This window comes from Ambystoma mexicanum (genome assembly GCF_040938575.1).
Source record: "Ambystoma mexicanum isolate Mex_15411 chromosome 12 unlocalized genomic scaffold, UKY_AmexF1_1 Mex_chr12_unloc.1, whole genome shotgun sequence".
Classification (NCBI taxonomy): Eukaryota; Metazoa; Chordata; class Amphibia; order Caudata; family Ambystomatidae; genus Ambystoma; species Ambystoma mexicanum.
This window is the reverse complement of record NW_027182322.1, coordinates 9,282,811-9,308,665: the sequence shown is the minus strand read 5'-3', so window position 1 is coordinate 9,308,665 and position 25,855 is coordinate 9,282,811. Positions and strand designations below refer to the sequence as shown.

Below are 25,855 nucleotides of genomic sequence, written 5' to 3'. Positions count from 1 at the left end.
TCCCAAATTCCAAAGTCCAAAAAAAAACCAAAGAGTTCACGCAATCCAAACACGAATCCAAAAGCAGTCCGAGTGAGTCAAAAGGAAGAGGTGCAGCAGTCGAACGGAGTCACGAAGCAGCCGAATGTGAATACAGCAGCAAAGTTCAATGGGCGTAGGCAAAGAAGGTCCGTAGGCATTCCGAGGTCAAACATGAGTCGGGCAATGAACAAGAGCTAAAGCGGTCCAGATCTAATTCCAGGTAGCGGTCCGGGTCAAGGAAATAATACAGTTCAAAGTAACAGGAGGGCTGGGGAGGAAAAGGTTCAGCAACAGGGATACAAGGTACAAGGTAAACAGAGTATGAAGCTTTCGTAACGCCACTAATTAACAATCAGAAGCACCGGCAACAGTGAGGGTGGTGCTTAAGAAGAACAGGTCATGTGACAATGATGTGCGTTGTTAGGTGTCGGCTGTAGGAAGGATAGAGAGGACGCCAGCGTTGCCATGCCAACTTCCAGGCACCTGGCTGCAGCATCCTTAAAGGGCTACGCGCACGTGTTTTGACATTGCTCGTATGCCCGTACCTGACAGTATCCTCCCTCAAAGGGGCCCTCACCCCCCGAGTAGACCAGAAACGTGACAAAAGAACCAGGGCATGGATGTTCCCGGCAGGTTCCCAGGTACGATCCTCAGGACCATAGCCCTTCCAATCAACCAAATAGAGACGCCTGCCCCCTCGAACCTTGGTGTCCAGGATCGCACTCACCTCGAATTCATCGAAATCGTGCACCTTAATAGGCAGAGGACGTGCAGGCAACCTGGCCGATGGATGACATGGTTTCACTAGTGATACATGGAATACTGGATGTACCTTCCATTTTGAAGGGAGGGCCAGGTGGACGGTAGCAAGATTAATGACCTGCAGTACACTGCAGGACCCACAAACCAAGGTAACAGGGTACATCGACCAGGTAGGCGTAGGTTCTTCGTGGACAGCCAAACCTTCATGCCTGGGCTATAACTAGGAGCCGTGGTGCAGTGCGCATCTGCACATATCTTGGCTCGTTTCTGGGCCCGCAGTAGTTGTCTTTTCACAATGGTATGGGTCTCTGATAGATTCCTAAGACAGCCAAAGGCAGCCGGATTGTGTAATAGCAATTCAGCAACAACAGGCAATGAACGTGGATGCTGGCAATACAGAGCAAAGAATGGGGAAAAACGTGTTGCCGTGTGAAGGGAGTTGTTGTAGGCGAACTCTGCCAGTAGTAGAACGTAAACCCAGGTATCCTGACGTTGGAAGGTAAGACAACGTAGATATTGCTCCATAGTGGCATTCAACCTTTCAGTTTGCCCATCTGTTTGGGGATGGTATGCACTGGAGTATCTACCATCTATACCCAGCGTCGTTGTTAACGCCCTCCAAAAGCGAGAAGTGAACTTCTTTCCTCGATTAGTGACAATAGTGGAAGGCAGACCAAAACTTTTGAACACATTCTTCAGGAACAGATCTGCTAACACGGGACCGGTAGGAATACCATGACAAGGTACAAACAGGGCCATTTTTGTGAAATAGTCTATGACTACCCAGATAGTGTTGTATCCGTCAACCAATGGAAGCTCTACAACGAAGTCCATAGACATCATTTTCCAAGGGCTATCGGGTATAGGCATGGGTTGTAGCAAGCCCACAGGTTTGCCATGTTGATGTTTACACTGGGCACAAATGGCACAAGCGGCTACGTATTCCTTTATGTCATGGTTCATGGAGGGCCACCAGCACCACCGTCTCAAAAGCTCTATAGTCTTCCAAATGCCCTGATGCGCAGCTACCGCTGAATCGTGGCACTATTGCATAGCTGTACGCCTTGTGTCTGAGTCAGGCAGATAGATTTTACCCTGTTTATAGGGCAACAAATGGATGATCTCCAACCCAAGGCTAGCTATCTCGGAAGGAGTGGTTCTCACCCAATTCTGGATCAAAAGCTTTAGAGAGGGACGTAAAGTACACCCACATACCACTTGGTTAGGTAGCACAAGGGCGCCCTGGAGATTAGAAGGTTCAGGAACCCCATGGAGACGGGAAAGGGGATCCGCCTTAGAGTTCAAAGACCAAGGGCGATAGGTGATGGTAAAGTTGAACATAGCAAAGAATTCATGCCACGTAGCGTGCAGTTGTACATTTCACGGATTGGAGTGCCAAGAGGTTCCTGTGATCAGTGAACACTTGGACCGGTTCAGGGGACCCCAACAGATAGTGTCTCCATACCATGAAGGCATCTCTAACAGCCAATAGCTCACGTTCAGTGATTGTATAGTTACTTTAATAGGGGGTGAGTTTTCTTGAATGGTATGCAACTGGATGCAGGTTATTGGTCTCTGGGCAATGCTGTGACAAGATAGCTCCTAATGCTATGTCAGACGCACCTGCTTCAACGACAAAAGGTAAGGCTGGGTCTGGAAGTTGAAGCACGGGAGCGGAGGTGAAAGCAGACTTTAAGGTCTCAAAAGCCTGTTGTGCCTCATTATTCCACTTAAATAAGCGTTTGGTGCTGGTTAGTTCAGTAAGCGGAGAGGCGATGGCAGAGAAGTCTTGGATAAAACGCTGGCAAAACATAGAAAAGACTGCAAGGCCTTCAAGGTGTTGGGACAGGGCCAATCCAGTATAGTGGCTACCTTGGACCGGCTCATCTGTACACCATGGCTAGTGATATTATAGCCTAGGAACTCCACCTCAGTTACATGGAACATGCATTTGTCTAATTTGGCATACAGGTGGTTTTCTCTTAGTCGTCGTAGCATGTTAGACACATGGGCGACATGAATGTCAACTGAAGGGGAGTAGATCAGAATGTTGTCTAGGTAAACGACTATATATTGGTCCAACATGTCATGAAACACTTCATTGATGAAGTATTGGAAAGTCGCTGGAGCGTTGCACAAGCCGAAAGGCATAACGCAGTACTCGAAAAGGCCATACTTAGTTTTGAAAGCAGTCTTCCACTCATCGCCCTCGCATATTCGTACAAAGTTGTATGCCCCCCTTAAATCCAATTTCGTGAACACCTTCGCCAAACCCAATTGGTCCAACAAGACCGAAATCAAAGGAATAGGGTATTGATTTCTGATCGTGACCGCATTCAGTGCACGATAGTCGATGCACGGACGAAGGTCCCCCTCTTTCTTAGGGACAAAGAACATGGGGGGGCAGCAGGTGAACGTGAACGACGTATAAAGCCAGTGTTCAAGGATTTCTGAATATAATCCTTCAAGATCAAGTCTTCCTTTGGGGTTAGTGAATAAATACGCCCAGACGGGATCTTTGCTCCTGGGACCAGCTCGATGGGGCAATCATAAGGTCTATGCGGCGGAAGCACCTCTGCCCCGCGGGCGTCGAACACAACCTGATACTCCTTATATACCATAGGAAGCGTAGTGTTAATGAAGGCTCCCATGGTACGGGCGGTCTCAATGAGAGCATGGCTTGGACTAGTGGATTCGGAACGGGTCGTCAGACACTTGTTTTCACAATAAGCCGAGAGAAAACAAACTTCCCCCGAATGCCAATCCACAGATGGATTATGCAACTTCAACCATGGTAAACCAAGAATGAACTTGAACTGTGATGCGGCAATGAGGTCGAAAGATATACTTTCTTGATGACCACAGTCCGTGGTCATGACAAGGTCAGTTGTACTTTCTGTCACGAGGCCAGAGACTAGGGAAGATCCATCAACTGCGTTCACCATTTCAGGACATGTCTTTGGAACAATCGGAAGACCAAATTTCCGGGCAAAAGAAACATCAACGTAATTCCCCATGGCTCCTGAGTCCAAGACCACCATTACTTCGTGTTTCTCAAAACAAATAGCCGAAAGAGAAACAGACAGACAATAAGGACTATACAATGTGGGATCTATTGATGAATCTCCCGGCATCTGGATCCCTTCAATCACCGGGCTTTGGCCTTTCCCTGTATCTTGGTGGGTTTTTTAGGGCACTCCCGGAGCAGGTGGTCTGATCCTCCACAGTAGAAACATAAACCATTCTTCCTCCGGTGTTCCCTAACTTCTGCCGATAAAGGGGCCCTAACTCCCCCTATCTGCATAGGCTCCGTGGATCTAGAAACGGAAACAGGAACAGAATGGGCAACCGGAGGAGTCGTTCTCTTTTCACCCTTCCTTGCTGACTGCCGGGAATCGATTTGGAGAACCAAATCCAATAGTTCTGAAAAGGCCGTGGGTATCACTGGGACTGTACCAAGGGTGTCTTTCAGGGAGTCTGATAACCCTTTATAGAAGAGAGAGGCCTTCTTTTCTTTGGTCCAGCCAGTCTCCTCCACCAGCTGATTGAACTTGGCTAAATAAGACAAGAGGGGCAGATTGCCCTGTTGAAGACCGAGCAGTTCTAGATCAGTAGCCTGTGTGGCGTAACGTGTGTCGAACACACGACTCATGGCGTCAATTAAAGCATCACAATTGTAAAGAAGGTGACTGCCTTCTTCTAACAACGGATTGGCCCATACAGCCGCGGTACCCCCTAAGTGGGACAACAAAAATGCCGCCTTAGTAGTGGAATCCGGAAAGAAGGCAGGACGACATAGAAAGTGCAACCTACACTGGTTCAAGAAGGTCCTAAAAGTCTTGGGGTCTCCATTGAACTGTTCCTGCGGGCCAAAGGAAACTGGGCAGTCATGTAGACTGGTCCAGTACCCTGTTGAGGAGGGACAGAGCCTGCCCCAGAGACACTAGCCACAGGAGGCACCTCTGCCCCAAGAGGTTGAAAACCTGCCTGCAACTCATCAATGCGCCGTTGTGTGGCTGAATGAGCTGCAGTCATATCATTACGCAAGTCAGCCACTAGTTTCAATATAGTGGCCAATGTCTCATTGGCATCCATTGTATAGGCTTCTGATTATGTCAGATGCGGATTGCCCATGTAGTGTAGCCGATGAATTCTTCCTCCTGATGTACCCCTCTGGTTCCAGAAATAGACAATCAGAGCAGTCAATCAGAGGAAAGAAAGGATGCCAGATGAGACCCAGGTACTGCAGATGACGACAGGTGCCGCAGGAGCAGGTACAGGCGAAGCCAGCTGAGATACAATCAGTATAGGATAGAAGCTGGACCTGCAAGCGAAGTGAGTGGTTAAAACAACATGAAATGTAAAGCCAACCACACTTCTAGACAAGACCAAGAGCCAATGACCAGCCAAACTCAAAAGGGCAGTCAAATGTGGTAGAGTATTACAGGCAAGTCCAAGCGCTCTCCTATATTCCTGGTTCCTCAAAACTTGAAATAATAGCCCCCTCCTCCCTTTAACACACAAGGTATCACAATGAAGAGACTAATGGCTTACTGTATTTTGTTCTTCTTTCAGCCAGAGCAGACAACCATATAGGAGGAAGCAAGAAGCCACAATTCCAAAATCCAATAGGAAGACCAGCACCCTATCCCGACGGCATGAGGACGCCTTAGTACACACTGGCAGTCTCTAGTCCGTGTACTGAGCAAGCAAGGAAGTCCCAAATTCCAAAGTCCAAAAAAAACCCCAAAGAGTTCACGCAATCCAAACACGAATCCAAAAGCAGTCCGAGTGAGTCAAAAGGAAGAGGTACAGCAGACGAACAGAGTCACGAAGCAGCCGAAGGTGAATATAGCAGCAAAGTTCAATGGGCGTAGGCAAAGAAGGTCCGTAGGCATTCCCAGGTCAAACACAAGTTGGGCAATGAACAAGAGCTAAAGCGGTCCAGATCTAATTCCAGGTAGCGGTCCGGGTCAAGGAAATAATACAGTTCAAAGTAACAGGAGGGTTGGGGAGGAAAAGGTTCAGCAACAGGGATACAAGGTACAAGGTAAACAGAGTATGAAGCTTTCGTAACGCCACTAATTAACAATCAGAAGCACCAGCAACAGTGAGGGTGGTGCTTAAGAACAACAGGTCATGTGATAACGCTGTATGCTGTTATGCGTCGGCTGTAGGAAGGATAGAGAGGACGCCAGCATTGCCATGCCAACTTCCAGGCACCTGGCTGCAGCGTCCTTAAAGGGCTACGCGCACGTGTTTTGACATTGCTTGTACGCCCGTACATTAATGTTGAATTTAGAAAGTGTGCCTTAATAGCGTCACTGTGTTAATGCTGAACCTAGAAGTTTCTCACAACATAGCGTCACTGTGTTAGAGTTGAATTTAGGAAGTGTACCCCAATAGGGTCACTGTGGTATAGTTGACTCTAGAAGGTATTCCCAACATAGCGTCACTGTGTTCATGTTGATTTAGAGACTGTGCGCAAGAGCATCACAGTGTTAATGTTGAATTTAGAAAGTGTGCCCAATAGCGTCACTGTGTTAAAGTTGAATTTAGAAAGTGTGCCCTAATAGCGTCACTGTGTTTATGCTGAATCTAGAAGGTACTCCCCAATAGCATCACTGTGTTAATGCTGAATACAGAAGGAATTCCATACATAGCGTCTAGAAGGTACTCCCAATTTAGCGTCACTGTGTTAGAGTTGAAATTAGAAGGTATTCCCAGCATACCGTCACCATGTTAGAGTTGACTTTAGAAAGTGTGCCCCAATAGCGTCACTGTGGTAAAGTTGAAGCTAGAAGGTATTCCCAACATAGCGTCACTGTGTTAAAGTTGAATTTAGAAACTGTGCCCAATAGCGTCACTGTGTTAAAGTTGAATTTAGAAAGTGTGCCCTAATAGAGTGACTGTGTTAATGCTGAATCTAGAAGGTACTTCCAACATAACGTCACTGTGTTAAAGTTGAATTTAGAAACTGTGCCCCAATAGCGTCACTATGATAATGCTGAATCTAGAAGGTACTCCCAACATAGCGTCACTGTGTTAGAGTTGAATTTATTAACTATGCCTCAATATTGTGATTGTGTTAAAGTTGAATTTAGAAAGTGTGGCCGAATGGCGTCACTGTGTTAATGATGAATCCAGAAGGAATTCCAAACATAGCGCCACTGTGTTAGAGTTGAATTTACAAGTATGCCCCAATAGGGTCACTGTGTTAAAGTTGAATTTAGAAAGTGTGCCCTAATAGCGTCACTGTGTTAATGCTGAACCTAGAAGGTTCTCCCAACATAGCGTCACTGTGTTAGAGTTTATTTTAGAAACTGTGCACCAATAGCGTCACTGTGGTAAAGTTGAATCTAGCAGGTATTCCCAACATAGCGTCACAGTGTTAAAGTTGAATTTAGAAAGTGTGCCCAATAGCGTCACTGTGGTAAAGTTGAATCTGTGCCCCAGTGCATGGAACGGATTGGAGTGCATGGAACGGATTGGAGTGCATGGAATGGATTGGAGTGCATGGAATGGATTGGAGTGCATGGAATGGATTGGAGTGCATGGAACAGATTGGAATGCATATAATTGCGTGACTTACATGGAATGGTTTGGAGTGCATGGAACGTTTAAAAGAGCATGGAAAAGAACAGTTTTGTGTGCTCGAAATGGTTGTAATGCATGGAACAAGGGGAGTACATGGATCGGATGGAGAACATGGAACTATTGGAGTGGGCTCGATCTCAAACACCTAAGGTAGACCACCATATCACATCTCCATGCTTACTCTCTTCTTTACACCACCACTCAACTAGAACACAGCAATACTATGACGCCATACGGTATTGCTGTTCTCATACCATCATCTGCCCCATACTCCACATCACTCTAACTAAACACTGCTGGTTACACACCCTCCAGCCTAGGCGTTCTCCTCAGGCCAAACACAGTCAGAATCGGTCTGGATAAAACCTGCCAGAACAAACACATACTCCTGATCTCTCAACCACCACACCCACCGCTAAGAATCAGCTATCACACGAATGCCACACCCGCTGCACACAAATCCGGTGCTCACACGCACCTTTGACTATCTCTACTCTCTACTGACTTGAACTTCAGTTCCCGAGGGCGTTCAACCTACCAGCGCCTTGAGACCATACCAATGGTGCATAAGGCGCTATATAAATGCAAAGTAACATAACATAACATAACATATCCTAGCAGGTGTTTCGAAGCACTGGTGCTTGTCGTTGGCCACAGCCAGATCTTCAAAATCCTCTTCTTCCCTAATATCCTGCCCCGTGGTCTCCAGTTGGTCTTTGAGCAGATGAACAAGAGGAATCCCATCACTGATCGTTGTGGTTTAATTGCTGACATCCTTAGTACCATATTCAAAAGGAAAATAAAACCTGTATGAGCCATTTCATGAAATTCTGTTGCCTGGGAGTTAAAAACATGGATGACCTGCTTCACCTTGTGTTGCATCAAATACTCATGGGTGGCTTTTTGCTGCTCAAAGAGGCTTAGAAGCATACATAGGGCTGAATTCCATTGGCTGGAAACGTCCTGTATATGGCTGAGCCGGGAAAGGCCATTCACAGTGTGCAATGTTCTCAGCATCTTTTGAACTTTGCAGAATGGCTGAAATAGCAATACATTTTGGAAATGTGGCCATTACTCTGACAACTTCTTTTTTTTTCATGAAGACCTGAACTCTGAGGTTCATGTAGTGCACACAAGAGAGAGCATGGTAATGGTTCCCACCTGCCTGCCATTGCATGCACAATGTAGCTTCTGTTGCTGACAACACAACCAATAGTCATTCCTTTTGCTTTCAAGCATCCCCCGAAATTGACTTTGAATACTGTAAGGAGAGTCTGCTTGCTGCATCTGTGAGGCGTGACGTATGGGCATATCTATTACTGAAAGGGCTGCATAGACTTTCCACCACAAGCTCACATTGGCCACCTGATGACTTTGCAGAGGTAAGGTTCACGATGATGGTAGCTTATTCACTGCTCTTCTTATAACTTGGTTGTCATGGGCTTTAACCCCCCTAAAACATGAAATTTTAATATGACTGATTTATTGATCGGTTTCGCAACTGGTGCCAGCATTCTTAGTCATTATCTTAGTAATATGAAGTATCGTGGTCCCACAGAAAGACACCCTGAGCCAGCAGGTAAATTACTGTGGGTTTATTGTTCAAGATAGTAACAGCAAACACTAGCACGTCCTTCTTAGCCAGCTCTCCTTCTCCAACTGTCCCCCATGGAACATACATTCAGATAACAACACTGACACTCCATAGTGACATCACATAATAGGGTGCACTCTACACTGACATTCACCACCCTCAGGGATAAGAGGGAGACATACATTATAAAATAATACCGATTTTTAATTTCTTCCTCATTCCTTAAATAAGCTGCCCGCAATTCGCTCATTTGCTAATGTGGGTTCAGCAATGATTCCCACTGACAGGAGCAGCTATTCGAATGTTTCGCGCTAATTCCGTCTCTTGAGTGTCTCCCTCCCGTTCCTGCCTTTGATAGACTGTCATGTTGAAGTTCAGGTGATGAGTGTAATTGAGGAGTGGCGAGGCGTGCCAGCTACTACACCTGGCAAACTCCTTGGTACCGCTGCCACTGTCTCTGGGACCTCTGGACTATTAGCCCACACGCTTATATGTTAAATCACTCAGTGAAAAATAAATCACTTGGTTTTGCCACTGCTCAGTCCCATTCAACTTTTCAAAATGATGACTGCTTGTTTATTGTGAGACACAACCATAAGGAATTGCTGAATATGGGCACACTTTCTCCATTGGCACTAGGAAAGGTGCCGTAAACCTCTTTGTTGTGTGTGTGTGTTCCTGTGAGAGAGCCATCTCGGTGAAAGACATCTCCGTGCTTGCAGTTTTCTTAACTGTTGTACCTTGTCGTATGTGTGACACTTCATTGTTGAGAGTGCAAAGAACATATCTATGTACTTTTGCACATTCAGGAAATGACCTCTTTGATACAGTAAGTGCAAAGGGGTGATGATACATGTGTGCTGCTAGTAACTCTGTTCATCCTGCATCTCTTCACAATAAATCATGTGTGATTTACCCAACAGCTTTCCAAAAAAGACTTCTTTTGTATGTTCAGATTGACCTAGATTGTGGTTAGGTGCTTCGCATATCTGCTTTAATGAATGCAAGCAATTGGTTCTGTGCAAGAAGGAACACAATTAGCAACCATCTTGCTATGCTGGTGTAAATACAAAAAAGGTAGCAGGTCCCCCCCCCCTCTAACCTGTTCTGTGTTTTTTTCCCACTTTGAGAGTCCGCAGCCATCGCGTTTTGCTCACTGTACTTTTCACAAAGGAGGAATAACCATTTGCATATCAGTCTTTATCCCGCCCATAAGGGTAGTCCAGCACCGAAATGCCAGGCAAAACCTCCATTGAACAAGAGTACCAACAGCAACCTCAGAGACGTGTTTCAGCGTTGTTGTGCCTCATCAGTGAGGTGAAACTGTGCCTCTCTGAGCACAGTGAGCAAGGGGTCCATGTCTGGGCTTCCCCAGGTAACCTAGGGTGACCAACCCCAACTTCCTTGCAAAAATACAAAAAAGGTAGCAGGCTCCCCTCTCTAGAAAGATCATGGCATGATAACCTGTTCTGTGGTTTTTTCCCACTTTGAGAGTCCGCAGCCATCGCTTTTTGCTCACTGTACTTTTCACAAAGGAGGAATATCCATTTGGATATCAGTCTTTGTCCCGCCCGCAAGGGCAGTCCAGCAACGAAATGCCAGGCAAACCTCCTTTGAACAAGAGTACCAACAGCAACCCCAGACACATGTTTCAGCTGTGTTGTGCCTCATCAGTGAGGTCGAACTGTGCCTCTCTGAGCAGAGTGAGCAAGGGGTCCACACCTGGGCCCCCCCAGGTAACTTAGTCTAACCAACCCCAAGTTCCTTGCAAAAATACAAAAAAGGTAGCAGGCGCCCTTCTCTAGAAAGAACATGGCATGATAACCTGTTCTGTGGGTGTTTTCCCAACTGCTGGTGTAAAACTAAAGATGGAATAGTGGGAAATGTGCTGTAACTGATAAACTGGAAACAGTGAAAAAGGTAACACATTCTGACAAATTCTGACTTCTCCACGTCACCAATATATGTGATCCAGGGACATTGATTTGGCAGAAAAGCGCTTAATTCACCTTAACCTCTCAAACCAAGATCACCTTAAAAATATTGCAGTTCAGATTGCATTATAAAAAATCATGCTAAATCATTGTTAAGATGGATTTCTGAACTCTGACCTGGTGGGCAGAGGTTCAGAAGGCCAGCTTAGTTTCTTGGAACTGGGTAACCTTCTGGACAAGCCAGACCAATCAAGGTAATTGGCGGCGGTCAAGACTGGGTCACAGGAGGGGTGAGGGTGACTGAAAGACCTCAATGAGCACACAGAGTAAAGGACATTTGCAAATCACTCCCAGTCAAGTGTAGATATATTAAAAATACATATACATTTATTTCAAGGCCTTTGAGTTTCAACACACAAATCAATTCACAGTAATACTTATTAAGCCAACACAATCCTATCTAAATACATATATACAGACCAATGGGATCTAAAGGGTTAATGCACAAAATGGGCCCACAATCTAAAAGGGGAAAGAAACAGGCAGAGCAAATAGTGTTTAGTCCCTTCTGCATCCAACACACTCCTAACTAAGAGGCAGTCAAATCCCTAAGAAGAGTGGAGCCTAATGCTCAAATGTACATGCAATGTAAGCGTACGCAGTAGTTCAAATGGGCAAAACGGGGTCTCTTCAAGGGTCTGTAGCAACTCAGGAAAGTGGGTGAGGCGATGAAGAATAGGTTCCCACTATTCAAGGAGGGTCTCCACTTGAGGGCAGAGTTGATTCCAAGAGTTGGGAATAGTTTGCTAGTTCGCACTAGGAGTGGAAACGAGAGGGGCCCTTAGGGTCCACTCGTGCGTACAAATGGATGGAGACGCTAGGGCTCACCGGTGAGGGTTGCGATTATTCACCGACCCCCGGGGCACTCCGGACCAAACTTCGCCAGTCGAGTCCACTTCGGTTACAGGTTCAAGTGCAGCAATTTGATGGCTCTGCGGCTTTCGGCAGCGAAGATATAGTGATGATTTCCAAAGGGGACAGTGGTGATTTCTCTGCTCCTGGTGGATGGATCAGGCCAGTTTCACTGCAGCAGGCTTCAGGGACAAGAGGGGCACAAATGCAGCGCACCTGCAAAGGTCGTCACCACGGCTGGGCGACACAGTAACTGCGTATGCTCCGGTTCGGGCGCACTCGTCTCACTTCAGACCTGGGAATGCTAAGTGTAAGAAATTCGGTGTGAGGGTGCCATGAACAGAGGGCTAGTGATATACCAAGTTTTGAGGGCCTCCTCGAAATGGCGGAAGAGACAGAGCAAAGGTCCTGCGTAAGCTGGTCAGCCCACTGGTTGGCCCAGGGACACTTCCGGGAGGGCTTACTTGCAGGTTATGATGAAGGTGCCGAGAATAGTTGGTCCCATTATTCCAATGGGTCAAAGCGTCTTCGCAGACCTTCTAGGATGACCAGATGCAGGGGGTCCCATAGGACGACAGCGGGTTCAGGGTGCCAAACCTTCCAGTGAGTCACCAGCGGTTCCTCGACTCGGCTTCTTAGTTTCAGGATACTTGGATTCTATCCTTCGTTCGGTGAGAACTCCAGAGATCGACATGGTATGGGTGTTTGGGGCCTTCTCTTAACCAGAATCTCCTTTGTGCCAAAACGAAGAGGACCCAATGGGACATCTGCTCACATACAGGCATACCATACATGGACCAATCATGGAGCACGGTGGTCCCAGGCATTCACAGCACTCCAGACACTCTGGCACCCAGGATGTGTATTTGAACAAGACGTTGCAGCCCCCATCCTGGAGGCACACACACAAGGCATGCAGAAGTCCGCGAAAGCTTGGCGTTTCGCGGGAGAATGCATGCCCAAATAAGGACTGACCCAGGTCGGCTCGACCTGGGGAAGCGGAAGCGGCAAGATGGCCAAAGAAAGGACAAAGAACCTCGTGGCATGGCCATTTTGGATTCAGGCCACCTATTAATGGCAAACGCAGTAATTGTGGTTTATCTTGCAGGAAAGGGTTACAAATATGCGAAATGATACGCTGCCACTAGCCCTGTCCAATGCACACCTGCACTTCTCCTAAAAAATCCTTCGAGAGTATCTAGGGCATTTGGAAATGACTAATAGATCCAAGTGTACTGTACTGGAAGGTACATTATACACTTGTTACATGTTGCAGAAAAGTTGCAACACTGGAAAGGACTAAGGGAAACAAAGTCTCCCAGTACTGACTGTCTTAAGGGCATGTCAGTTTCCCCATAAGAAGTCAGCGAAAAGCCAAGAGGAGTGCAGCAGAAGGCCAGGCTCCTCTGGTAAAGTCAGACTATGGTGTTAAACATCAGCAAAATGTTGGGGGGTACACAACTGGAGGGAAAATTACACATGAAATGGAAATCTTTCCTAACACTCGCCCCTCCCAGACGAAAGACAGGGGGAATTAATATACCCCTGGGTGAGTCTCATGTTCAGGTCGATTTCAAATTCTGGACAACCCATCAGCATTGCTATGTTGGACACCTGGTCTATGCTAAATAGTGAAGTCGAAGCCTTGCAGACGTATGGACCACCCAAGCAACTTTGAATTCTCTCCCTTCATGTTCATTAGCCACTTTAAGAGCTTATGGTCAGTTTGCACAGTCAAGTGGGTCCCACAGAGGTAGGGCCTCAGCTTCCTTAGGGCCCACACAACAGAGAAACATTCTTTCTGTACTGTGGACTATCTGAGCTCTCTGTCCTTAAACTGGCGACTAATGAAGCCAATAGGGTGTTCCTTACCCTTCTCACCTACTTGGAATAGTACAGCTCCTATCCCAGTGTCAGAGGCATCTGTCTGCACAATAAAAGGTCTTTGGTAATCAGGGGCTCTGAGAACAGGGGCCTGGCACAAGGAGTCGTTTAAGCCACAATCTTCAGACCAAGTTACCTTCTTCGGTTTGTTAGGAGTGGTGAGAGCAGTCAGAGGGGCAGATATGGTGCCATAGTCTGCCATGAAATTCCTGTAGTACCCAGTGAATCCTAAAAAGGCTCTCACTTGGGTCTGAGTAGTGGGGGTAAGGCAGTCTCATACTGTTTGTATTTTACTGGGTATAGGCTGTATCCTCCCTCTACCTACTTCATGCCCAAGGTAGACCACTGATCCTTGTCCAATCTGGCACTTACCGGCCGTTATGGTCAAGTGGGACTTCTGAAGAGCCTGCAGAACAATCCTAAGGTGTTTTACATGGTCTTCCCAGGTGGCACTGAAATCTGCTATATCATTTAGAAATGCAAGACATTATTCATCCAACCCATTCAGCACATGATTCACAAGCCTCTCGAAAGTGGCAGGGGCTTCCTTCTACCCAAAAGGCATTACCCTGAACTGGTAAAGACACTCTGGTGTTGAGAAAGCTCTCTTCTCCTTGGCATGTTCTGCAAGAGCTATTTGCCAATAGCCTGCAATGAGGTCAAATGTGCTGAGGTATCTGGAGGCACCCAAAGTATCAACCAGCTCATCTGTTCTAGGCAAGGGGTGTGCCTCTGTCTTGGTGACAGCATTCAGAGCCCTGTAATCCATGCAGAACCTCAACTCAGAGGTAACTGCCTTTGGAACCAAAACAATAGGGCTGCATTAGGGACTACTAGAGGGTTCAATCACCCTAAGATCCAACATTTTGTTGACCTCTGCCTTAATGTAGGACCTTACCTTGTCTGACATCCTGTATCCCCTACTTTTGGTAGGTACACTGTCTCCTGTGTCAATTTCATGTTTGCACCAAGGGTTCAAACCAGGAGACTGTGAGAACAAGGGGGAAACGTGCCTCTGCACATTTTTCACTTCTGCTTGTTGATCAGCAGTCAGGTGAGGGGCCACTTGGACACCCTCAATGGAGCTGTCTGAAGGACTGCCCCGGAACAGGTAAGGGAGAGGTTCTGACTCCTCTTCCTCAACATCTGAAGCCAGCAGCAGTGCAGTGATTTCAACTCTTGGGATGAAAGCCATCAGCCTAGTTACATGGAACACTTTTGGAGCCTGACCAGCCCTTCCAAGGTCTACTAAATAGTTGACCTCACCCAGTGATTCCACCACTGTGTAAGGGCCTGAAATTTGTCCTGTAAAGCTCTAGACCTTTTAGGATTCATGATCAGGACTTGCTGACCAGGTGTGAAATTGATGAGGGAAGCCTTCTGGTCATACCAATGTTTCACCAGTGCTTGCCTTGCCTTCAGTTTCTCACTAGCCGGACCCATCAGGAGTACCATCTTTTTTTCTGAGCCCTAGCACATAGTTTACTACATTGGTAGTAATGGGGGGAGTGGACATCTCTCATCACTCCTTCACTATGGCCAAGTGTCCCCTCACAGGGTGACCAAACAGAAGCTCGAAGGGGATGAAGCCAACACAATCCTGTGGTACCTCTCTGTAGACAAACAGTAAGCATGATAACAGAAGATCCCATTTTCTTCTTTGGGGTTCTTTGGGGTTCTTTCAGAGCCCCAATCATGCATTTTAAGGTTCTGTTAAACCTTTCAACTAGACCATTGGTTTGTGGGTGAAAACTTATAGGTGACACCACATTCCTTCCACATGGCCTGCATATACTTTGACATAAAGTTGCTTCCCCTATCAGACACAACTTCTTAAAGGAGGCCAACCCTAGTAAATATGCCAAGTAAAGCTTTTGCAACTGACTTGGCAGTCACAATCTTCAATGGGATAGCCTCAGAATATCTCGTAGCATGGCCGACCAGTACCAGGATAAACCTATTGCCCGAGGGTGTTTGGTGGTCAAGGGGACCAACAATGTCGATCCCTACCCTCTCAAAAGGTACCCCCACAACTGGGAGTGGTACCAGTGGGGCTTGGATTGTTGAGCCACTCTTACCAGATAACTGGCAGGTGGCACAACTCCTACAGTGACTTTCTACTTGCACCCCCATCTTGGGCCAGTAGAAATGCATGGATAACTTTTGCTTGGTTCTCTTGATACCAAGGTGACCAGCAAGGGGCACTTCATGCACCAGCTGCAGGTGGTAGGGTTTTACAGTCTGGGAAACCAGCAACCTCCTATGGTCTCCTTTTGTAGACTCTGAGGCTCACTGTAGAGGAGCCCACCTTTCCAATAAATCCTATGCTTCCCAGGAGGTTCACCCTCAAGCTGGGAGCAGGCCTGTCTCCTTAGGCCTTCCTGAGATGAGCACTCATGTTGGCCCTTACTGAATTCCTCCCTGTCAGGAGCACCTTCTACTAACAAGTCTTTTAGTTCAGGATGATCATTGGGATCAAATACTTCACGTAACACCTCTACCTCATCAGGTCCAGGTGTTTGACCAACTACCTCCACCTCAGTGGTAGGTGAGTTAGGGGGAATGTTTTCTTTCCCTCTCTTGTCTTTTTTGACTCCTTTAGCCTTAGGTTTCCCCTTTGGCTTGGGCACTGCAGTGGTCTTGGCCAGTGCTGCCCTTGTTTTAGACCTTTTGCAGGGTCTTTCTGCTGTATCTCCCACAAGCCCTAAGGCTCTGAGATCATTTCCCAGCAAGACCTTTCCTGGGACATCTCTCTGAGTGCCCACTGGAATCCTGACTACTGTACCATTTGAAGTAAGCTTTACAGGTATAACTGGGAACTGGAGAGGTGGGCCATGAGCCAACTTAGTGGATATTAGAGGAGCTCTGGCAACTTCCTCCGGTCTACCAAAGTAGAATCCACTACAGTTCGACTGCACCCACCATCCCTAAGAGCAGGAGTATCTACTCCATTGCTCAGCACACTGTCCTTAAAGTAGTGTTTGGTATTGTCTGGAATCCTAGCATAAGCCTCTGAGACTTTAGGCTCCCAGGACCCAAGGTAAACTAAAACTACCTCAGAATCTATCCCACTGGGGAAGCTTTCTGAGGAGAAGGATGCCCTTGTAATCTCTTCTTCCTCAAAGGAGGAGAAGGCCAGATTAGCAGATTAGACTCCCAAGGTTTTGACTTTGCATCTTGGGTTCCCCTTCACATGGTCACTTGCTCCACAAGCCACACAAGATCCACTGGGTCTGTTGACATAGGGAGGCTTACTGTAACCACGTTCTGTTTTGGAGGATAACCTCCACTACCCTGTGTGTTCTCTTGTGACTTACCCTTATTTTTCTTTTTGTGGCCCTTCTGGGAGGAAGTTTTATCAGATCCCCCACCCTCTTTATCTTTGGACTTTTTCTCCTCCTCCTGCTTGTCAGGATGAGTCTTGTCCTTATGGGACACTCTATATGACACCCATAAATCTGCTGCAATGGCCAGCTTCTTAGGATCTAACTCCTTTGAATCTGCCAAATGCTGCTTAAGCTTAGGGGAACAAGATGCAAAAATATGTTCAAGCATGACAAGACGTATCATACCCTCAAGGGTGGAGACCTTATAGCCGTAAACCCAGCCAGTCAAGTTTTTTAAAGAGTCAGTCACATATGACACCCAAGTACTTCCTTCTTTCTTTCTGTACTCTCTGAACCTTTTCAAGTATTGTGAAGAAGTTTTCCCAAACTTTAAAAGGAGAGTTTGTTTCAACATTGCAAAATCTACTCTTTCAGCTTTTGACATCTCCATAGTAACACTGCAGCCAGAATGGGGTAGTGTGCTGAGAAACCATCCAATCTCGTCAGCATTTATAACCTCTTGAACTTCACATGCATACTCAAATGCATTCAACCAGTCCATAATGTCATTCTTCTCATCATACACACTTAGCAGATCTTTAGGAAATCTTGGATGAGAGGAGGACCCAGACCCATGTACAGATCCCCTGGATCCTGGTGAAACTTGAAACTTTGCCAGTTCCAACTGGTGATCCCTGTCTTTCTGTTTTTCTGCCTGCTCTATCTTCAGCTTGGCCATGTAAAATTCAAGCACGTTGTGCCTAAACAGCAGCTCTTGCTTCTTGAATTCCAGCACGGCCTCAGCATCAGAGCTTGCAGAGGAAACACTAGACATTACATCATCGACATCCTCATGGGCACCATGAGTAAGGGCGGCGACAGAACTGTCAGTTCTGCCAGTAGAAGCAGCCCCACCTCCTTCTGCACCTTCACCAGAAGCTATGGCACCGAGTTGCAACTCTTGCCATTCCATGACTCTTTTGATCATTTCCAACTTTGTACCTTGAGCAGGTAAACCCCTCTCAGCATACATCTTTCTCAATGTTTCTGATCTAGAAGCATTTAAGGTTATAAAGGTACTTGTTTCCATTTTATTAGATAGGTCTATGGCATTTTACAGTTATCACTACAAAAGTCACTATGTATCCTGGATAGGAATAACTTGAAATGCCTTCACTAGTATGCAGCACTGGATACCTTCAGTCCTATCCCACCGCTGTACACCAATTTGTTAAGATGGATTTCTGAACTCTGACCTGGCGGACAGAAATTCAGAAGACCAGCCTAGTTTCTTGGAACGGGGTAACCTTCTGGATAAGCCAGACGAATCAAGGTAGCTTGGCGGTGGTGAAGACTGACTCTCAGGAGGGGTGAGGGTGACTGAAAGACCTCAATGAGCACACAGAGTAAAGGACACTTACAAATCACTCCCAGTCAGGTGTAGATATATTAAAAATACATATACATGTATTTCAAGGCCTTTGAGTATCAACACACAAATCAATTCACAGTAATACTTATTAAGCAAACACAATCCTATCTAAATACATATATACAAGACCAATGGGGTTTAAAGGGTTAATGCATGAAATGGTCCCACAACCTAAAAGGGGAAGGAAACAGGCAGTGCAAATAGTGTTTAGTCCCTTCTGCATCCAACACACTCCTAACTAAGAGGCAGTCAAATCCCTAAGAAAAGTGGAGCTTAATGCTCAAATGTACATGCAATGCAAGCGCACGCGGTAGTTCAAATGGGCAAAATGGGGTCTCTTCAAGGGTCTGTAGCAACTCAGAAAGGTGGGTGAGGCAATGAAGAATAGGTTCCCACTATTCGAGGAGGGTCTCCACTTGAGGGCAGAGTCGATTCCAAGAGTTGGGAATAGTTTGCTAGTTTGCACTAAGAGTGGAAAGGAGAGGGGCCCTCAGCGGTCACTCGTGCGTAAAAATGGATGGAGGCGATAGGGGTCACTGGTTAGGGTTGCGATTACTCACCGACCCCCGGCGAACTCTGGACCAAACTTCGCCATTTGAGTCCACTTTGGTTGCAGGTTCAAGTGCGGCAAGTTGACGGCTCTGTGGCTTTCGTCGGCGAAGATACAGTGATGATTCCCAGAGGAGACAGTGGTGATTTCTCTGCTCCTGGTGGATGGATCAGGCCAGTTTCACTACAGCAGGCTTCAGGTACAAGAGGGGCACAAATGCAGCACACCTGCAAAGGTCGTCACCACGGCTGGGTGACACGGTAACCGCGTATGCTCCGGTTCAGGCGCACTCGTCTCACTTCAGACTCAGACTTGGGAATGCTAAGTGTAAGAAATTCGGTATAAGAGTGCCGTGAACAGAGAGCTAAAGATATGCCAAGTTTTGAGGGCCTCCTCAAAACTGTGGCGTAGACAGAGCAAAGGTCCTGCGTAAGCTGGTCAGCCCACTGGTTGGCCCAGGGACACTTCCGGGAAGGCTTACTTGCAGATTTTGATGAAGGTGCCGAGAATAGTTGGTCCCACTATTCCAATGGGTCGAAGCGTCTTTGCAGACCTTCTAGGATGACCAGATGCAGAGGGGTCCCACGGGACGACAGCGGGCTCAGGGTGCCAAATCTTCCAGTGAGTCACCAGCGGTTCCTCGACTCGGCTTCTTAGTTTCAGGATACTTGGATTCTATCCTTCGTTCGGTGAGAACTCCAGAGATCAACATGCTATGGGTGTTTAGGGCCTTCTCTTATCCAGAATCTCCTTCACGCCAAAATGAAGAGGACCCAATGGGAGATCTGCTCACATACAGGCATACCATATGTGGACCAATCACGGACCACAGTGGTCCCAGGCATTCACAGCACTCCAGACTCTCTGGCACCCAGGATGTGTATTGGAACCGGATGTTCCAGCCCACATACTGGAGGCACACACACAAGGCTTGCAGAAGCCTGCAAAAGCTTGGTGTTTCACGAGAGAATGCATGCCCAAATAAGGACTGACCCGGGTCGGCTCGACCTGGGGAAGGAGAAGGGGCAAGATGGCCAAAGGACAGGACAAAGAACCTTGTGACATGACCATTTCGGAGCCAGGCCACCTATTCATGCCAAAGTGGTTTATCTGGCAGGAAAGGGTTAAAAATATGCGAAATGATAAGCTGCCACCAGCCTTGTCCAAGGCACACCTGCACCCTTCGAGCGTATCTAGGGCATTGGGAAATGACTAATAGACCCAAGTGTACTGTACTGGAAGGTACATTGTACACCTGTTACATGTTGCAGAAAAGTTGCAACATTGGAAAGGACTAAGGGAAAAAAAGTCTCCCAGTACTGACTGTCTTAAGGGCATGTCAGTTTCCCCATAAGAAGTGAGCGAAAAGCCAAGAGGAGTGCAGCAGAAGGCTGGGCTCCTCTGTTAAAGTCGGACTATGGTGTTAAACATCAGCAAAAATGTGGGGGGTACACAACTGGAGGGAAAATTACACATGAAATAGAATTCTTTCCTAACACTCATGCGTTGATTATATCAGCCATTAATTAACTGTCATACGATGCACTTGGGCGACAGGCTGCCCTTGGCATATGAGCACACCCCTTGTGCTTGTGAGGCAGTCGCTTGCATTTGATGACTATACATAGCTCATAAGGCTTAATCTGGAATACAATGGCACTGCAGTGTATAGGACTGTGTACCATATTGTAGAAGTGCCTGGCATGTGATGAAGTTTTTCGCATATTATGATGATACTTGGCATGTGAGGCTTTTGTAGGTGTAAGGTGGCAGTAACTGGCCATGCAAGGTTCCTGTGACACAGGAAAGGGTGCCCTGGCCTATCATGACTAAATCCATTTCATATATAGGCAGCACCGTAGTTAATGTATAGCAGAAATCTAAAATAGCCCTTCCTCCACTTTACTGTTTGTATTGTACCCTTCTACTTTTTTATGCTTTTGTGTTGTCATTTCTTGTGATGATACTAGCCCGAACGTCCTATTACATTGCTTACTGTGATGCCATCATTTCCAGGAGTAATGTATGTCCATTCCTTTGAGGTCGCTTCACTGCACCTTGCATTTTGATGAAGGGAGGTCCCTGGTTGATGTTGGGGGTCGCCTGCCCTGGACATCTGGCAGGCACCCTGAGTGCCCTTCAAAGCAGCACATGACAGGCCCAGTGCCTGTAGGGGTTAGGGACCTGCCCTGGACATCCGGCAGGCCCCATCGTGCTTTGGGACATCAGCACCAATGGTGGAGTGGGGGCACAGCCTGCCAGGCCCCTGACCATGCAGACGTCTGCCACCCTCCTGGCATGAGGGTCCCATGGCATCAGGGCCTGCAGGCCTGTACCTCCACATGTAGGCCTGCAGCCTACATGCTAATGAGACACGGACTCAGGAGTTCCTCTTATGGAGTCTGCAGCCGTTCTCCCTTCATGTACCTGCAGGGCTCCCTTTTATTAGCTTGGGCCATGACAAAGTCATGGCCCATCTTAAAAGGGCAATACACTGGGGAGGGACACATCCCCTTAAGGGGGCACCCACCTCAGGAGGGTTCACTACACAACATCCCTCCTTTTTCATAAAGAACAATACAACAAATAATACAACACAACTGACCCCCCCCTCTCATTACAGAACAACGTTACATCAGAGTCGGAAGACCCACTTCAAACAGGATATGCTATTGACCCACCTATAGTCACACCCTCTTATATATACATCACCTGCCGACCCATCACCCTCAGGTGACGGTCACAGAGGGGACACCCCCAGTGGATGGTTGGCAGTTGGACCGCAAGCCACAAACCCTTTATTAACCTGGGGTACTGATTGGCCACCATTGCATGACGCTGACGGATAGTCACTGGTACCCTATTGAGCACCTCCACCAACTGCAGGAGCACAGCTTCACATCACTGTCCTTTACTGAGACCACTTTGAGCATGTAAATACTATGCAGGTTCACAGCATCAAAACGCATGTTTACTGAGTCCTCTTAGAGCAATGGCAGGACTGCAGGAGACCAATTGAACCTCCATCAGCATCCGTTCAAGAGTCACTTCCCCTGGACCAGATCCATTGATGGTACAGTTCAAAACCGGCAAAGCCGCACCTGGTGAGTGATGCCAGAGGCCACATCGGCATAGACCCTTGATGAGGTGGGATGTCCGTGCAGGAGTCACTTCCCCCCAGGTCCAGGTCCCTTGATGGTACAGTTTGCAGCCGGCAAGGCTGCACCTGGCCAGTGCCAGGGGCCACATCGGCCTAGTCCCTTGATGTTGAGGGCAGTGCAGCACGACGCAGCTCACTGGGGATCCAGGCTGCTCCACGGACTGATTTCTGGGTACGGGGTGACGGGACTGCACTCACCCCTTTTTCAGTGATGTTCCTCCCGTCCACAACGTGCCGTTCTCCAGTGGAACATGAGGGCGCACAAGCACTCCTGAGGAACTGCAGCCCGTGTCTTGCCCGGTGTACCGCTTCCTTGCAGCGGATGTCAGGGTCACCCATGGTCGCTGGTCAGACCTCAGCTGTTAGTTGGACTCATGGGGCCTGTTGGTATCTCCCCCACGCCCACATCGGCCTAGTCCTTCAACGGGATAGCCTGCAGGGTGTCTTGAGTGACAGGCACCCAGGGTGTCCTCAGTGGCAGGCAACGCCACTAGTGTGGCAGGCAGGGTGGCCTGTGTCCCGCTGGCACTGTGCCAGGAGACGATCACTTCGCTTCTGGTTGGCCTTCTCTTTTGTTTGCTGTTACAGTGTACTAGTCCTTGTCTGGCTGGCAGCTCTGGGCTGGATTGGCGCCACAGGTGCGTGGTGGAAGCCACCCTCTTGGATCACTGGACAGCGCCTAGCGCCTCCTCCTCAGAGTTGGGGCCCCTGACCTTGTTCAGCCTTGCGCAGGCAGCAACACTCGCTCACTCGTCCTGGTGGTGTGGGCGGTGCCGAGAACGCAGGATGCCCTGGTGCTCATGGTTGTGAGCCCTGAGGGGCATGCGGGTGAAAGTTCCACGTCGGCCACGGTGAGGCCATGGTTGGTGCTGGGTCCATGCCATACTTCAATTGCACATGGCGGTATTTGGTGCAGAGTCATTTGTCCATTGCATGCCGCATCTTGGGCATTGCACTGGTAGTGAGGTAGGCGATGCGCAGATTGCAGTGCGCTCATGCACCCTGGGCTTAGAGTTATAATGTGGTGCTGGTTCATTAGCTCTGTGCTGTGGCATGTGTTGACATGTAGTACGTGATTATCCCTATTCCTCTGGATGGATCGGGTTAAACCCGACCTGCCCTCCATGTTGGTGCCTGGGGAGCAGACTTGCCTCCTAATTTCTGCTCCGGTGTAAAGCGCCTTAGAGATGCCCCCTCCCCCCTGCACACCTTCTTGGAGTACAGGGGTATGTCTGCCCTCGCTGCACTGCTCTAGACTGGAGCATTTCATCACTTTCCCGGTTTGTGAGAGGCAGACAGGGCCCCTGGGTGGCAGGCTGGGTGACTGCAGTGGCTCTGTAAAGGGGGCCATCTAGTAGGGCAGGTAGTCAGGGTGGCTTCCGTGGCATTGTGTTGGGCCACTTGTAAGAGAAAGTGCTGAGGCCACTGCTCCCTGCGGGTATTGGGTGGTCCAGGATACATGTGTTAGTGGGGTACTGTTGACCCATCAATGAGGCCCTCTTGACATCTCCCCCCTGTCAGGGGAGGGCACGTCTCTCCCCTTCTGATCTGGCAGCAACCATTCTTTCTCCTTGATTGTGTGGCCACCAGACCACCAAGCTGATTTCCCCCGCAGGGGAAGCACTGTCTTCACCGCTCCAGACCGGAGCAGGCCCTTATGTGGCCCGCCCCATGGTCTGGCTTTCGGAGGGCCATGTGTTTCTTTGTTTCAGCGCTAGCAGGGAGCATGCATTTTTCCTTCTTACTGCTCCTGCCAGAGCACAGTCACACTCACCGCCCGTGGCCCGGGATCTTTGTTAGGGCATTTTCTTCTTTAATCGCAGCTCCTGCATGGAGCCTGAATGTTTTCAAATTATCACCGCCGGGCCCGGGATCTCAGTGAAACTCCAGCGGTGTGGCACCACTGGGAAGAGGTGCTGCCATTTGGGGCACTCACCGGACATTGTTTCGAATCGGGGCAGCTTGGCTGTCCCCCCACCACCCACCCGAGGAGGCCGTTTCAAGACTGTGGCTGCCTCATTTTGCTTTCCTCTCACTGCCGGGGCCCGGAATCACTGCAGGGCTCCGGCAGCAGCACACACACCCCACTGTGTCGCCGTCAGCAAGGGGGGCAAAGGGGCCAGTCTGTCCGTTGCTCCGGCCCTGGATCATGAGGTCGTCCGCTGTCCGGCAGCCCCGGACCCTGATGCAGGCTGCCGGCACAGCCGACAGGCATTGTTGGAGCCTTTTGTTCTCCCCCAGCGGGAGTTTGTTTCACTGCGGCCGGTGTTGTATGCTATCCTGCCTCCCATGGTAGATTGTGGGAGGCAGTGTTCGGCAATCTTCGGAGTCACGCCCACTTGATGGCTACAGCCATACATGCAGCCCGAAATGAAAAGCTAATGTCATAGCCCGCCTACAGCCCGCCCTCCAACATCTCTGTTCAGGGATTGGCTAGTGATATTCTTGTAACTCCACCCCTGTCCTCGGGCGTCTGTGCCATCATTTACACAGTTGTTCTGTATTTTCTTCTGTAGCAGTTGTTCACGGATTTTCGCAGTTTGCAGCACGATATTTTCTCTGCTTCCAGGTAAGCTCTGTCATTACTGTTATTGCCTGCATTTTGTAAAGATGGCCCATTTTTTAGGTGCTTTGGTGTTAGTTTTTGTCCGTGTTTTTAGCTCCGCCCCTCTCCTCGAGCGCACGTGCCCAAAGTACGCAGTTCTATATTAGTATTTTCTTCTGTGTAGCAGTAGCAGCCGTGCTCACAATATACTGTATTAACTTATTTATATATTCTCTGCCTCCAGGTAAGCTCTGTCATTACTGTTATTGCCTGCATTTTGTAAAGATGGCCCATTTTGTAGGTGCCTTGGTGTTAGTTTTTGTCCGTGTTTTTTAGCTCCGCCCCTCTCCTCCAGCGCACGTGCCCAAAGTACGCAGTTCTATATTAGTATTTTCTTCTGTGTAGCAGTAGCAGCCGTGCTCACAATATACTGTATTAACTTATTTATATATTCTCTGCCTCCAGGTAAGCTCTGTCATTACTGTTATTGCCTGCATTTTGTAAAGATGGCCCATTTTGTAGGTGCCTTGGTGTTAGTTTTTGTCCGTGTTTTTTAGCTCCGCCCCTCTCCTCGAGCGCACGTGCCCAAAGTACTCAGGCAGCCGTGCTCACAGGGGTCAAGTCCTAAAGAAAGAAGTAGTGGGACTCATAAAAAATGCAATTGTATTCGACATCGCCAGAAATGAGCATATCAAGGTGAAAAATGCACAATACATTGAATTGGCTTTGCATATCCACCCAAATTGCACAGGACGAATGGCATTTGCCTTTCAAGAAATCAACATACAAAACCAAGAGAGGATATTTTCTTCTAATAGTGTTTTTGAAAATGTTTAAAGGTGTGCATGTTTTAAACTTCAAGAACAAATACCAGTTTTCCCTAGAACATGCACTACTGAAATGGAACATATCAGCTTTAGTAGTTTGTTATTTTTCATAAGGTTTTATAGTGCATTGGTGAAGTGGCCCCCCTACGAACGTAAAGACTTGTTCTGAGCCCCGAGGTTCGTGTTAATTCCTAAATTCAAAGAATATACTCAATGTTTCTCATTTTTGCTGGGGGGGGGACTGAGTCCACCCTCCGAAAAAAGTGGGTGGACTCTGTCCCACCGCGTGTACCCTCGACTTCAGCCCTGCG

The 25,855-nt window shown here is 48.0% G+C and overlaps 1 protein-coding gene across 6 annotated transcripts in view; it reads left to right on the top strand.

The window, feature by feature from the left end:
• Positions 1–24,322: 24,322 nt before the first annotated feature.
• LOC138529506 (uncharacterized) overlaps positions 24,323–25,855 on the top strand; it is a 29,390-nt gene continuing 27,857 nt past the window's right edge. For 2 of the 6 annotated variants that reach the window (XR_011284834.1, XM_069640833.1), the window contains exon 1: positions 24,328–24,741. The gene's annotated coding sequence lies outside the window, so the exon portion shown is untranslated. Of the gene's footprint in view, positions 24,742–25,855 lie in introns of all 6 variants that reach the window. The other 4 variants (XM_069640832.1, XM_069640831.1, XM_069640834.1 and 1 more) reach the window with 3 other exon arrangements.